This window comes from Gorilla gorilla, chromosome 12 (genome assembly GCF_029281585.2).
Source record: "Gorilla gorilla gorilla isolate KB3781 chromosome 12, NHGRI_mGorGor1-v2.1_pri, whole genome shotgun sequence".
Taxonomy (NCBI): domain Eukaryota; kingdom Metazoa; phylum Chordata; class Mammalia; order Primates; family Hominidae; genus Gorilla; species Gorilla gorilla.
In genome coordinates this window covers 44,411,497-44,428,299 of record NC_073236.2, presented here as the reverse complement: position 1 = coordinate 44,428,299, position 16,803 = coordinate 44,411,497, and the positions used below count along the sequence as shown (strand labels likewise).

The 16,803-nt window shown below is 40.9% G+C and overlaps 1 long non-coding RNA gene across 8 annotated transcripts in view; it reads right to left on the bottom strand.

The window, feature by feature from the left end:
• The window catches only part of LOC109025754 (uncharacterized), a 201,597-nt gene that overhangs the window by 114,430 nt on the left and 70,364 nt on the right, over positions 1 to 16,803 (bottom strand). For all 8 annotated transcript variants that reach the window (XR_010129884.1, XR_010129886.1, XR_008677285.2 and 5 more), the window contains one exon: positions 12,223 to 12,333. This is a non-coding gene — a long non-coding RNA (uncharacterized lncRNA). The remainder of the gene's footprint in view (positions 1 to 12,222; positions 12,334 to 16,803) is intronic.

The following is a 16,803-nucleotide window of genomic DNA, read 5'->3' as shown; positions in this document are numbered from 1 at the left end:
CCGTGGGCATAGGACCCTCCGAGCCAGGTGTGGGATATAGACTCGTGGTGCACCGTTTTTTAAGCCGGTCTGAAAAGCGCAATATTCGGGTAGGAGTGACCCGATTTTCCAGGTGCGTCCGTTACCCCTTTCTTTGACTGGGAAAGGGAACTCCCTGACCCCTTGCGCTTCCCAGGTGAGGCAATGCCTCGCCCTGCTTCGGCTCGCGCACGGTGCGCGCACCCACTGACCTGCGCCCACTGTCTGGCACTCCCTAGTGAGATGAACCCGGTACCTCAGATGGAAATGCAGAAATCACCCGTCTTCTGCGTCGCTCACGCTGGGAGCTGTAGACCGGAGCTGTTCCTATTCGGCCATCTTGGCTCCTCCCCCAAAATTGTTTTTACTAGCAAAAATTGCAAAGGATCCAAATATCCTTGGACAGAAGGATAAAATGGTGGCACAGTGGAATACAAGACCGGAGAGAGAAGAAATCAATTACAGCCATACACAGTACAGATTAACTCACAATATAAACACTCAGAAGGGTGAGGAGGTAGGAGGGGGTTTGTATTAGTCTGTTTTCACACTGCTATAAAAAATACCTGATACTGGGTAACTTACGAAGGAAAGTTTAATTGACTCATGATTCTGCAGGCTGTACAGGAAGCATAGCAGCTTCTGGGGCAGCCTCAGGAAACTTTCAATCATGCTGGAAGGCAAAGGGGAAGCAGGCATTTCTTACATGGCCAAAGCAGAAGGAAGGTGTGGGGGGTGCTATACACTTTTCAACAATCAGATCTCATGATAACTTATTCACTCACTCTTGCCATGACAACACCAAGGAGGATGGCGTTTAACCATGAGAAACCACCCTCATTATTCAATCACATCCCACCATGCCTCACCTCCAACACTGAGGACTACAATTAGACATGAGATTTGGGGGGAAAACAGATCCCAACAATATAATTCCACCCCTGGCCCCTCTGAAATCTCATGTCCTTCTCACATTTCAAAATACAATCATGCCCTTCCAACAGTCCCTTAAAGTCTTAACTCATTCCAGCATTAACTCAAAAGTCCGAAGTCCAAAGTTTCATCTGAGGCAAGCCTCCCTTCCACCTATGAGCCTGTACAATCAAAAACAGGTTAGTTACTTGCAAGACACAATGGCGATGCAAGCATTGGGTAAATATTTCCATTCCAAAAGGGAGAAATCGCCAAATAAAGGAGTCTACAGGCCCCATGCTAGTTTGAAACCCAGCAGGGTAGTCATTAAATGTTAAAACTCAAAATAATCTCCTTTGACTCCATGTATTACATCCAGGCACACCGATGCAAGGAGTGGACTCCCAAGGCCTTGGGCAGCCTGCCCCTGTGACTCTGTAAGGTTCACTCCCTGCAGCTGCTCTCAAGGGCTGGTGCTGAGTGCCTTTCCAGGCATAACTTTTAGGTGCATGGTGGAAGCTCTCGGTGGATCTACCATTCTGGAGTCTGGAGGACAGTAGCCCTCTTCTCACAGCTCCAGTAGGTAGCGCCCCAGTAGGGACTCTGTCGGGGGATCCAACCCCACATTTACTCTCTGCACTGCCCTAAAAGAGGTTTTATATGTGGGTTCTGTACCTGCAGCAGGCTTGTGCCTGGACACCCAGACTTTTCCATACATCCTCTGAAATCTAGGTGGAGGCTCTCAAGCCTCAACTCTTGCCCTCTCTGCACGTACGAGCTGTATACCACATGGAACCTGCCAAGGCTTATGCCTTGCACCCTGTTAAGCCAGAGGCCTGTACTGACCCCTTTTAGCCAAGAGTAGCTGGGATGTGGAGAGCACCGTCCTGAGACCGCAAAGAGCAGCAGCAGGGCCCTGGTCGCAGCCCACAAACATATTATTTCCTCCTAAGCCTCTGGGCCTTTGATGGAAGGGGCCACCATGCAGGTTTCTGAAATGCCTTCGAGGCCTCCCTTTTGTCTTGGCTATCAGCACTTTCCCTCCTTTTAGTTATGCAAATTTCTGCAGCCTGCTTGAATTCCTCCCCCAAAAACGGGCTTTTCTTTCTACCATATAGCTTGGCTGGAAATATTTCAAATTTGTATGCCCTGCTTCTCTTTCAAACATAAGTTCCCATTTCAGATCATGTCTTTGCTCACATATATGAGCATAGGCTATTAGAAGGAGCCAGTCCACATCTTGACGGCTTTGCTGCTTGGGAATTTCTTCCAACAGATACCCTAGATCATCCTTCTCAAGGTCAAAGTTCCACAGATCCCTAGGGCAAGGGCACAATCCAACCAGGCTCTTCGCTAAAGCATAGCAAAAGTGACCTTTACTCCAGTTCCCAAATACGTTTCTCATTTCCATCAGAGACCTCCTCAAGCCTGGACTTCACTGCTCATATCACCATCAGCATTTTAGTCACAACAATTTAACAAGTCTCTAGGAAGTTCCCATTTTTTTCTCATCTTTCTGTCTTCTTCTGAGAACTCCACACTCTGCCAACCTCTGCCTGTTACTGAATCCCAAAGTCACTTCCAGATGTTCAGGTATTTTTATAGCAATATCCCACTCCTGGTACCGATTTTCTCTTTTAGTCTATTCTCACACTTCTATAAAGAAGTACCTGAGGCTGAGTAATTTTTAAAGAAAACAAGTTTAATTAGCTCATGGTTCTACAGGCTATACAGGAAGCATAACAGCTTCAGGGAAAGGCTCAGAACACTTTCAATCATGGTGGAAGGCAAAGGGCAAGCAGGCATATCCTACATGGCCAGAGCAGGAGGAAGAGAGGGAAAAGGGAGATGCTATACACTTTTAAACAACCAGATCTCATGATAACTCACTCACTCACAATTGCCATGACAACACCAAGGGGGATGGTGTTAAACCATGAGAAACTGCCTTCATGACCCAATCACCTCCCACCAGGCCCCATTTCCAACATTAGGGATTACAATTTGACATGCGATTTGGGCAGGGACTCAGATCCAAACCATATTGGGGTGGATGATGATAAATTACTTAATGGATACAATGCATGTTATTTGGGTGATGGATACTCTAAACACACTGATGTCACCTCTATGCAGTGTACTCATGTAAGAAAATTACACTTGAAACACATAGATTAAATACAAATTTTAAAAAACAATGCAAAAAACAAAGTTGAATAAAAAATGCAAGATGCAAAAAATAAACACACAGGATTGCATCACTTATATACAGTTGAGATACATGTGATGCTATATTGTTTATCGACACATCTGAGGTAAAACTCTAAGAAAAATTAAAGATGTGATAAGCACAGCATTCACAATAGTGGTGGCCATTGCTGAGAAGAGAGAGTGTGGGGACTGAGGAAGGTCTGCAAGGCATAGTGTTCTGTTAATTAACCTGGGACGTGAGCACATATATGATTATTTACTCTCAGTTTTTAAACCTTATGTATATACTACATACAGATATTCAAGTAAATATTTCATAGTAAAAACATGAAATTAATAACAATAGACTTCCAGGTTTTCGTTTTGAGGAGCTAGATGGTGTCACCATTATGATAATATAATCCTGACCACAAAATTATATCGATTCCCCTATGGGAGATGCATGTGTGTGGTTCCCTAAGGACAAACATTTTTGTCATGGGAATATCCACCAAGAGAATGGCTACAAACCAGAAACCTTATCTTATTTGGGTCAGACATAAGCTGTAACCCCACGACCCCACGTTTATTATAGTCACTGAATTTTCTAGGAAAACAATGGTTTAGCAGCATAGACTCTGAAGAGCATTCATACTCTTTTCAATTTTAGGATGAACCATAAAACTTGTGTACACAGGTTTTGTAGGTTTGAGTATAACATTATGGATGTGAAAACGGTTAAGAGAGCAATGTCCATAGAGGAGAAATAGGAAATTTTATGCTTTGTCAGGTGAAAACTTTTTGAAAGCAAAGGTAATATATGTGAAAGCAATTTGTATTAAAAATATAAATATTGGTTATTATCACATGAACAATGAATTCTGCTTACCCAGATACTGTTTCTGAATACTTTTATCTGTCCCTGTAACAGATTTATTCAATGAGTTGAATTTTGTAGGGGGCAAGCAGAAAGTCAGTTTGCTTTTTGGCCAGCTCTGTATTTCCTCTGTTCTATGGCAAATCTCCCACCTCTAGCCCTGGAGATGGCCTTGAGTAGATCTCACAATTACTGTGGTCATTCCCAGTTATTACAATTAGTCTGATTTTTTAGGTATAAAAAAATGCAGATTAATTCAATATTAAACTTTTATCTTGCATGGACTTCAAAGTTTATCCCCTGTTCTAACTCGGTCCTGCCTGAGATGGGGAAGCCTGCAATGGGGCAGGAGACCTTTATCACTATTATCTCCCACTCCTCTTCCATTTCTCCTCTCAGACTCATTGTGCTGTCCCTTGCTTAAGTTTGAAGATTGTGAGAGGAGGGACAGAAATATCCCCAATGGACTTGGATAGTTGTAACATGGCAGGAGTGCCATCTTGGTGTGGCAGCAGATGACTTTATTTTTATGGAGTAACTTAGGTAGTTCTTCAGAGACCCTTTTTCGCCCAAGTTCCTTGAGTCAATGGGATGTTAGAAGTCATAACACATGAAACACACGTGTATGACTGGGCTTCTCATTCTTGCAATTGTGCCATTGCCATAAGACTATGGAGTACAAAAAGCACATGGAAGCCAGCAAAGTGGTGTTCACCTATAATCTCAGCTATTTTGGAGGCTGAGGCACTTGAACCTACAAGTTTAAGGCTACAATGTGCTATGATCACACCGGTGAATAACCATTGCACTCCAGCCTGGGCAACATAGCAGGACCCCATCTCAAAAAAAAAAAACATGTTTGTTCTTTAAAAAAAAAAAAAAAAAGCACATGGAGCAGAGCCAAATCACCAGGCCACCCTGACCCATACTCAGACCTGAGATATCCCAGCTGATATCAACAGAGCTCATTAGTTTTCTCCCAGCTGACCACAGGCATGTGAGCAATAAACACTGTTCATTGGCGAGGTTTTGTTGTTATTTATTATCCAGCATTATTGCCATGATAGGTAGCTGACATAACTGTGAGTAGGATTTATTTTACTTCCACTTCACAGATACAGAAACAGGCATTTGGAGAGGTTAAAATTACACTACTCATGAAATGACTAGAGCTACATTTGGACCCAGATGTCCAGGGCTAGCCTGGGGCCAGGTTTGCTTGCACTATCAGTTCCCAGTGCTACATGAAGGGTTACTATATATTGAGATGGTATAAATGTTTGCTGACATTCTAACAGTACATTTCCTTCTCCTACAAAAAAGCTTGGGGTCTGGGCATGGTGCCTCACGCCTATAATCTCAACAATTTGGGAGACCAAGGAGGGCATATCACTTGAGCTCAGGAGTTCAAGACCAGCCTGAGCAACGTAATAAAATTCCCATCTCTAAAAAAAAAAAAAAAACCCCCCAAAAAAATACAAAAAATCAGCCAGGCATGGTGGTACACGCCTGTGGTCCCAGCTACTAGAGAGGCTATGGTAGAAGGATCAATTGAGCTCAGGAGTTCAAGGTTACAGTGAGCCATGATTGCACCACTGTACTCCAGCCTAGATGACAGAGTGAGACCCTGTCTTAATAAAGAAAACAAAAAGGCCTGGAATCATAAAGATCCACCGAGTATAGCCAAACAATCTTAAAAAGGAAGAACAAATTTGGAGGACTCAAACTTGCCAACTTCAAACCTGACTACAAAGCTACAGTAATCAAGACAGTGTGGCACCAGCATAAGGATAAACACATAAAGATCAATAGAATAGAGTGGAAAATTCAGAAATAAACCTTTACATTTATGGTGAATGGATTTTGGACAAGGTTGACACAAGAATCCAAGGGAGAAATGGTCTTCAACAAATGGTAGTGCGACAGGTGGATATCTACATGCAAAAAGAATAAATTTAGATTCCTACCTCACACCATATGAAAAAGTAACTCAAAATATGCCATGGACCTAAACTTATGAGTGAAAATTATAAAACTTGTAGAACTAATCGTAAGAGTCAATCTTTATCACCCTGGTTTAGGTAATGATTTCTTAAATTTAATACCAGAAGTCCAAGAGAGAAAAGAAAAAAACAGATATTGTACATCATTAAAACTGAAAATATTTTTGCTTCAAAAGATACCATCAAGACAGTGAAAAGGTGGCTAAGCACAGTGGCTCACTCCTGTAATCCCAGCACTTTGGGATGCTGAAGTGGGCAGATCACCTGAGGTCAGGTGTTGAAGACCAGCCTGACCAGCATGGTGAAATTCCATCTCTATTAAAAATACAAAAAATAGCCGGGTGTGGTGGCACACACCTGTAATCCCACCTACTTGAGAGGTTGAGGCAGGAGAATTGCTTCAACCCAGGAGGTGGAGGTTGCAGGGAGCTGAGATCACGCCACTGCACTCCAGTGTGGGTGACAGAGCAAGACTCTGTCTCAACAACAACAACAAAAGAAAGAAAGAAAGAAAGAAAGAGAGAAAGAATGAAAGAGAGAAAGAAGGAAAGACAGAGAGAGATGGAGGGAGGGAGGGAAAAGGCAACCCACAGAATGACAAAAAAATTTTCAAACTGTAACTTATCATCTGATAAGATGTCCAAAATATAACTCTTATAACTCAACAATAAAAATACAAATAATCAATTTAAACATGAGCCAAGGATTTGGTTAAAAATTTCTCCAAGGAAGATATACAAATGGCCCTTAAGCACATGAAAAGATGTCAAAATCACCAGCTATTAAGTAATGCAAATCAAGACCACAGTGAAATATCACTTTTCATCAAGTAGGATGACAATAATAATAAGAATAATGGATAATAATAAGTGCTAGCAAGGATGTGGAGAAATTCAAACCCTTATACATTGCTGGTGGAAATGTAAAATGGTGCAGCCACTTTAAAAACCGTCCGGCAATTCTACAAAATGTTAAACAGACTTACCATATTACCCAGATATTCCACTCCTGGGTGTATTCAAGAGAAATTAAACCATGTGTCCATGAAAAAACTTGTACGTGAATATTCATAGCAGAATTATGTATAATAGCCAATGTCGGATATCCAAGAATAGAAGGAATGAAGTACTGATACATGTTACAATACAATATAGATGAAACTTGGAAACAATGTGCTAAGTGAAGAAGGCAGTCACAAAAGACCACACAGTTTATGACTACATTTAAAAAAAATACACAGAATAGGCAAATATATAGAGACAGAAAACACATTGGTGGTTCCTTAGGACTGAGGGGTTGGAGAATGGGGAGTGACTACTAATAGGTATTAGGTTTTCTCTTAGGGGAAATGGAAGTATTCTAAAGTTAGATAAGGTGATGGATGCACAATTTTGAATATAGTTAAAAAGAATGAATTGTACACTTCAAACTTAAAAGGGTGAGTTTTATACTGTGCAAAGTATGTCTCGATAAATCCGTTTCTTAAAGTTTCATGCAAAAAACAAAAGCCCTGGCACAATGCAATTGAAACGTTTCCAAAAAAATAACAATTAATGAAATGTATGAGGGCATCAAAATCTCCCCATCTGCCATTACCGCAAAATGACCAGGTAGTTTTACGAGTGATTCTACCAAATGCTGTAGTACATACATTCTCTATCTTATACAAATCATTCAATAAAAGATAAAAGGGATAAAAGTTATCCAACTCACTTCATGATGCTAGCAAAACTTTCATACCAAGTCCAGATAGAGGAAGTTAAACAAAAATTTCAACTGACAAACGTCGTACAAAAATATCAAAGTGTGAACTATTTATCCAGCAACATCCACAACAAATTAATCATCAGAGGTTTAAACCTCAAGAAGTGTATTGTCCATTTTCACACTGCTATAAAGATACTACCCAAGACTGGATAATTTATAAAGGCAAGAGTTTTAATTGACTCACAGTTCTGCATGGCTGGGGAGGCCTCAGGAAACTTACAATGACAGTGAAAGAGGAAGTAGGCAAATGTTACAAGGCAGCAGGTGAGAGAGAGAGTGTACAAAGAAGGAACTTGCCAAACACTTGTAAAACCGTCAGATCTCGTGAGAACTCACTCAGTATCACAAGAACATCATTGGGGAAACTGCCCTCATGATCTCATCACTTCCCACCAGGTTCCTCCCTTAACACTAGGGGATTATAATTCAATATGAGATTTAGATGGGGACACAAAACCTAACCATATCATTCTGCCCATGACCCCTCCCAAATCTCATGTCTCTTTCACATTTCAAAACAAATATGCCTTCCCAACAAGTGCCCCAAAGTCTTAACTCATTTCAGCATGAACTCAAAAGTTCAAGTCCAAAGTATCATCCGAGGCCAGGCAACTCACTTCCACCTAGGAGCCTGTAAAATCACAGTCCGGTTAGTTACTTTCAAGATACAATGGGGGTACAGGCATTGGATAAATGCTCCCATTCCAAATGGGAGAAAATTGCCAAAACAAAGGAGCTACAGGTCCCACACATGTCCAAAATCCAGCGGGGCAGTCCAATCTTAAAGCTCTAAAATGATGTCCTTTGACTCCATGTCTCACATTCAAGGCATGCTGATGCAAAGGAGAGGCTCCCATGGCCTTGGGCAGCTGCACCCCTGTGACTTTGTACAACCCTCCACACTGGCTGCCTTCATGGCTGCCATTGAGCGCCAATGGCTTTTCCAGGCATACAGTACAAGTTGTTGGTGGACCTACCATTCTGGGGTCTAGAGAATGGTGGCCCTATCCTCACAACTCCACTAGGCAGTACCCCAGTGGGGACTCTGTGTGGGGGCTCCAACCCCACATTTCCCCTTTGTACTGCCCTAGCAGAGGTCCCCATGAGAGCTCTGCCCCACACCAGACTTCTGCCTGGACATCCAGATATTTCCATACATCCTATGAAATCTAGGCAGAAATTCCCGAAACTCAATTCTTGACTTCTGTGCACCTGCAGGCCTAATACCACATGCAAGCCACTAAGGTTTGGGGCTTGCACCCTCTGAAGCAATGGCCCAAGCTGTAACTTACCCCTTTTAGCCGCAGCTGGAGCTGGAGCAGCTGGGATACAGGGCATCAAGTCCAGAGGCTGCACAGAGCAGGGTGGCCCTGGGCCTGACCCACAAATCATTTTTCCCTCTTAGGTCTCCAGGCCTATGATGGAAGGGATTGCTGCCAAGACCTCTGACATGCCCTGGAGACATTTTCCCCATTGTCTTTGGCTCCTCATTACTCATGCAAATTTCTGCACCTGGCTTGGATTTCACCCCAGAAAATGGGTTTTTCTTTTTATCACAGCATCAGGCTGCAAATTTTCCAAACATTTACGCTGTGCTTCCCTTTTATACCTAAGTTCCCATTTCAAGTCACAGTTCCACAGATCTCTAGGGCAGGGGCAAAATTACATCAGTTTCTTTGCTTAAGCATAGCAAGAGTGATCTTTGCTCCAGTTCCCAATGAGCTCCTCATCTCTATCTGAGACCACCTCAGCCTGGACTTCGCTGTCTACATCACTATCAACATTTTGGTCAAAACCATTCAACAAGTCTCTAGGAAGTACCAAATTTTCCCACATCTTCCTATCTTCTCCTGAGCCTTCCAAACTGTTCCGACCTCTGCCTGTTACCGAGTTCCAAAGTCACTTCCACCTTTTCAGGTAGCTTTATAGCAGTATCCCATTCTCTGTGGTACAAATTTCCAGGATTAGTTTATTCTCACACTGCTATAAAGATACTACCCCAGACTGAATAATTTATAAAGGAAAGAGGTTTAATAGAATCACAGTTCTGCATGGCTGGGAAAGACTCAGGAAACTTACAATCACTGCAGAAGGAGGAGCAAGGAACCTTCTTCACAAGGTGGCAGGAGAAAGAAGAATGAGCAAAGGAGGAACTTACCAAACAATTATAAACCCATGAGGTCTCGTGAGAACTCACTCACTATCCTAAGAATAGCATGGGGGAAACTGCCCTCATGATCCAATTCCCGAACCCAAGTTCCTCTCTCAATACCAGGGGATTACAACTCAAGATAACATTTAAGTGAAGACACAAAGCCAAACCATATTAGGGGGAAAATGGCATTATCTGTTGGAGCTTTAGATACACATGTGTTCTGACTCATCAATTTTACTTCTAGATATATACCCTAGAGAAATTTTTGCACATGTGCTCTTATAGATATGTATAAGAATATTCACAGCAGTAGAGTTCACAATTACCAAAAACTACATCAATGTTCTGCTTCAAAAGAATCAATGAGTTGCAGTGATGTCATACAATGAAACACTTATAGTACTAAAAAGTAACAAACCTACATGCAATACATACAAACAATTGCAAATAAAACACTGATTAAAAGAACAAAATAGGCCAGGCGCGGTGGCTCACGTCTATAATCTCAGCACTTTGGGAGGCCAAGGTGGGTGGATCATAAAGTCAGGAGATTGAGACCAGCCTGGCTAACACAGTGAAACCCCGTCTCTACTAAAAATTAGCTGGGCGTGGCAACACGTGCCTGTAGTCCCAGCTGCTCAGGAGGCTGAAGCAGGAGAATCACTTGAACCCGGGAGGCAGAGGTTGCAGTGAGCTGAGATCTTGCCACTGCGCTCCAGGCTGGGTGACAGAGTGAGACTCTGTCTCCAAAACAAACAAACAAAATAATAACAATAATAATAATAATACGTTCTATATGAACCACTATATGAAGTTCCAAAATAGGCAAAATAAACTATTCTGTTTAGAGTTATTTATTGCAGGTACACAGATAAATAAAAGAAAAAATTATCATAAAATTGGCGGTTACCTCTAGAGGGTAGAGGGGAGTGTAGTGAGTGGTAAAAACACATGACTCTATCTTCCCCTCAGAAAGTACATAAACCTCTGAGATTCTGACTCAGACTACAATTTAATGGTTTTAATTCAAAAATGCATCAAACCTTTAACATGTTGCAAAAAAAAAAAGTGTTGTGGCAATTTTTTTCTTCAGCTGTTAAGTTCCAGGATACATGTGCAGCAGGTGCAGGTTTATTACATAGGTAAACGTGTGCCGTGGTGGAGAGATACCATTTTATTTCAAGAGCTTACGACTACTAAATTTTAACTGCCCTTTATTTCTGAGATTTAGAAAAAACATGGCAATAAATAATGAAATTTTCAACATATCTGAAGGATGGAAGGCCTATAACAATACAATTTTTATAAAAATTCTAAAAAACTTGAGGGAAAATTAACACTACAGCCTTCCCCAAATGGCAGCCCAAAACAGAACATTACATTGGTATTTGTTTCATTTACTTTCATTTTGATCAGATTCCTGGGCTTTCATGGGTAATTACAACAGTGTGCTGTGTTGTCGTTCACTTCTGTTTTGGAAGAATGAGATGTAACATAAGTAGTCACAACACTTATTACCTGAGCTGATTAACAGAGTTATTCAAACGACAGCCTCTTGTTTGGAGTAGAATGAGGATAATATAAATTCAACATTCTGGTATCATAACAAAGCATTTGCCTTCTCTCATTTTCTTAGTCTGTATCCACACAGAAGCACATGTACATATGGCTTTTCTTCATTACAAAGCCAATATAGTCACTATGAAATGTAGCTCATCATCCCAGAAATTAATTCATTTCATTACTTTGCTGGAGGGTCAAATCAACCATATGTTTGGTCCTATAAGACCAAACATAAAAGAAGTGGGATCTCCAAGCACCTTGGTATTGGGAATTATTTGTGTGGGCTCTGGGAGGAAGCGCCTCAAATACAATTATGGAAGCCTATAGTTTGATAAGACTTTACACAGTGCATAAAAACTAACAATTACAACTCCCAATAGTTTTAGACTGATTTAATAAGATTTGATGACTATACCAGTCGTGCATTCTAAAATAGAAATGGTAATGTGGCTCAGATGTTCTATTGAATAGACGAGACTAATAGGCTGTGGGTTAAATACCTTATTCTGTGAACATTACTGCAGCTGTCTATTGGCAATTTTTACCACCTTATACATAAATGAATCATTCCTTCCAGAAGTCGGTTCAATACTTTACATTCCTCCTGCTTCACAGTTTAAACCACTTCACTGCTTTCCAATTCCTTTGGTGTTTCTTGTGTTGTGATTCTCACAACAGCTCTCTCCCACTTGGTCACTCTCCTAAGCAGAAATTATCTTATGGATCTAAACAGATACTTCTTTTAGGCCAGCAGTTAGAACCTCAGCCCTGTTCCACATTGAAAACATCCTATTATTTCCTTTCAAAGCAGGAAAATCCCCATCAAAAGATTCCACCATGAATTCCACCTGGAACCAAGTAAGAAGAGAAAGAATGTGTCAGCAGAGATAAATCTGTGGTACCCTCAGGACTTCAAAACAGGGTTGAAAAGGGCAATTAGACTCCTGAGTATTCCCAATTCTATAGTCCATCCCAGTCTGTGGTTTAATGAGTCCTTATTCTAGTGCCAAAAGCTTAATAATTTAATTAGCTTTTTTGGGTTAGATTGGGAACCTAGCAACTTCTTATCATATTGTGGCTATGGCAAAATGCATTCTGATTTTTAAACAAGAAATGTATTAATATAAACCATATTTGGAATGTCCTCATCTATGTATAAGTCAGGGACTCCTTGTATTTCATTTTTACTGTAGCTCTAAATTCTTTATGCACACAGTAAAGATATATTCCTCACAGTTGGCAGAATGAACCCTCAAGACATTAGAAATACTGGAAAGGTACACAGTAAATTAATGTATAAGCAACAATGCACACAAGGAGTGAAGGCAAAACATTAGCTCATGATCTGAATTAGACAGTGGCAGAGCATATCAATTCCCTGTGAACAGCGGCATGAATAAAGCTGAAAGATTAACCTGCTAGACAGAATACATAAACAGAAAGCAGCAATAACATGCAACCAAGGGCCACAGCTCACCTTGCATCTGCCACTACAGTTTCAGAAATGCCGCACTTTTTTATTTCTTTAATGTTCACTTGCAATACAATCTGTGTTTTCCTCAAAGTCTGAGTTAGGTGATCCAGGGATAGTTAGAAGTTTGGCCTGAGAGGAGCCTGATTGGCGTCCCAGCTTCCCCGTCTCTCTCCTCTCTCTGTATTTGCTATGAGACCCTCTATAACAATAGAACTAAGAATTTCTTTATTCAAGCCAAAACGCTAGAAATTCATTTCCCTTTTGTTGGTGAGAGTAGGAAAAAAATGAACCTAATATAAAATAAACATGAAACTCTGAAAGATAATTATGATGGAAATATCAGCCAACTACCAATTGAAGATCTAAAATCTACACACGTAAATATTTTCCTTTCTTCATGTATGTATTCCCTCATGTATTAAACATCTTAAGTGTTTAATGTTTGTCTCAAACTCTTATCCTTAAGTCCATAGCAATTTTAAGAACAAAATTAAACATGCAACTATTTGAAAGAATCAGACTCTTACAAATTCAAGACAATATTTCTTAGAAGAATAGAACTAGTAAGAGTCATTGGAGTAAAAGGAGTGGTAAACAGTCAATCAGAAAATAGGCAAGATGAACATAGGTGTGGGTAGGGAAGGGCGGATGAGAAAGAAACAGTGACGGGAAGAGGACCCATGCTGGGTGGGTCCTAGGTGCCAGGACAGTAACAGATGGGACCTGCCCACAGTCATATTTCACAGGAGTTAGTCTGGAGGAGGATCTTCAATGGATATTAACATCCCCCTTCCAGCAGAAGGAAGGAAGCTCTCTCCCTGGATGTCTTCTGAAGCACAGACCATATCCCATACCTCTGCCCTTTTTTTTCTAAAGGAGAAAAAGATTTCATATATTCAAATGCAACCTGTGTTTCTGAGCATAATTTTTTCTAAAGGAGAAAAAGATTTCATATATTCAAATGCAACCTGTGTTTCTGAGCATAAAGCAACTCAGTGAGTACACAGGCAATGTTCCTATTTCAACAACCACATTAAAAACAATACCTATTGAACATTTTTCTGTGTCATATAGTATTCTAGGAGCCACATTCCAATATAAATGACAGGCCATAAACAAGAAAATAAAGAAGCAGAACCATTTCAGATAGGAATTAGTGATTACGTGATTTGTCGGACAGGAACAGTGGCACAAGAGCAGTGTTGGTGATGTATATTAGATGGTCAGGGGAGCCCTCACAGAAGACACCACACAAGCTGAGAGCTGAATGGCCAGAAGAAGCAAAACCAGCAAAGACCTAGGGAAGCATGTTCCTTAGCAGAATAAGTCGCCAGGGCAGTATAAACTCCACCTGTCAGGTACACAGAAATAAACACAAGGGCATGGAGTATAGTCACAAGACGAGGAGAGAGGAAAGATGGACATCTGACCAATAGATTTTCGTTGTCAGTGGGCCTTAATCTAAACTGAAAGAACGCCATTTAAGGCCAAACATGGTGTCTCACGCCTGTAATCCCAGCACTTTGGGAGGCCGGGGCAGGCGGATCACAAGGTCAGTACTTCGAGACCAGCCTGGCCAACATAATGAAACCCCATCTCTACTAAGAATAAAAAATAAAAATAAAAAAAAATTAGCCGGGCATGGTGGCATGTGCCTGTAGTCCCAGCTACTCAGGAGGCTGAGTGAGACGGGAAAATCACTTGGACCCAGGAGGCAGGGGTTGCAGTGAGCCGAGATCGTGCCCCTGCACTATAGCCTGGGTGACAGAGCGAGACTCCATCTCAACAACAACAACAACAAAAAGAATGCCATTTATACAGGGGAGGACAGGACAGGATACTAGTTACATTTTTGAAGATCATCCTGTCTGGGGTTTCAAGATGGAAGTGATGTGCTCAGCAAGAGAAGAAGCAAAGCTTTAATCTAATTTATTTGGTGCCTGGACTACTGTAGAAAGGGGAGATGGCAGTCCAGAAATAGAGTGGTGATAGTGGATTTGGAGACTAGAGAAAGATGGGTGGATTCTGCAGTTATGTTGAGAGAACTCGCCAATAGAGTGAATGGGGAGCAGACAGCAAGAAAATAAAAAAAGAGGATGAATGATGAGTCCCAGATTTTTGTTTTTGTTGTTTGAGACTGAATCTCACTCTGTCGCCCAGGCTGAAGTGCAGTGGCATGATCTCAGCTTACTGTACCTCCACCTCCCGGGTTCAAGTGATGCTCCCACCTTAACCTCCTGAGTAGTTACAACCACAAGCACATACCACCACGCCCAGCTAATTTTTGTATTTTTAGTAGAGATGGTTTCACCGTGTTGGCCAGGCTGGTCTCGAACTCCTGACCTTAAGTGATCCACCTGCCTCGGCCTCCCAAAGTGCTGAGATCATAGGCAAGAGCCATCACGCCCAGCTGGAGTCCTCGGTTTTTGATTCTGCAGTTAAATAATGCACCAGGGTAAGGGAATGAAAATACCAGAGTATCGTGAGTGTGTGGGCATGTGAGAGAGAGTGTGTGTGTGTGTGTGTGAATAAAAGGTCTTCTTTTGATCATGTTAGGTTTGAGATTTCAAGAAAACATCCAAGGGATGTCAAATAGGCACTTGCTATCTAGAGACAAAACAAAGGAGTAGGGGAATTAGCAACATGAATATCCAAAACATAAAACAACTGCAGAATTAGGAACATAGATTAAGAAGAATATAGGGTTTCCTAAAACTCACTGCTATAGATTTCTAGAAAAAGGTAAGAGTCTAGAAAGGTAAACACAGCTCTCTAAGAGTATTTGCTAGCAACCCCTTGCCCCAACTACGACCACCAAACAGATGTGACTTTGAGCTGTAGTACTGGCCATCTCACAGGGCAAGAGAATACAGGTAAAATTCCAGACCTGACCAAAGTGGAGATTCCAATGAACACTCAGTCACATACTAACTGAGGACTACCAAAACCAAGGCTCAAAATATGAAAATAAACCAGGAGTTATTGAAATCAGAGCTCTTATCATCTGCATGATCCAGATAACGTCAAACTTTAATCTTGCGTTAAAATCATCCACAAACTGGTAGTGTCACTAAATGCCTGATAGAAAGAAATGTGAATCCTCTTTGGAAGACTATACCCTCATCTTAGACCTCACATTATTCCTACAAAAAAAATTTAAAATACAATGACCAGCACACAGTCAAAGGTAACCTAGTACACACACACACACACACACACACACACACACGACACTAAAATGGAGAGAGAACAGACAAGAGAAACAAACCTACAAAGACCTGATATTGAAGTCATTACATATGACTAAGAATGCAACTATAATTACCACTGTAGTTAAAAAGCAAAATTCGAGCTTGAAATTATCAGCAGGGAACAGGAAACTATTAAAAAACGATATAAGTAATCTGAAAACAAAACAAACCCAAAACAACATCTATGATTAAAATATTAAAATTTTTTAAAAGTTCACAAAGTATGGTTTGCCAGCAGATTAGACATAGCTAATGAAAGCATTAATGAGTTGGAAAGTAGGTCTGAAGAAACTATTGAAAATGTAGTAGAGAGACAAAAATATAAGAAAGAAATGCAGAAAAAAAAAGGCACAGAAAATAGGACAAGGAGGTCTAGCATACTTTTAATATGCATGCCAAAAAGAGGAGAGAAGGGGACAGAGGCAATGTTTAAAGAGATAACGTCTGAATTTTTTCAGAATTGGAAAAGAATTGTGACAGCTGTGTTAATCTTCTTCTCAGTTCTTGAACTGGCTGCTTAGCTAGCTAGTATTCAGAATGTTTTATTTTCTAATGCATTTATTGAAAGCTATAAATTTCACTCTGATAACTTT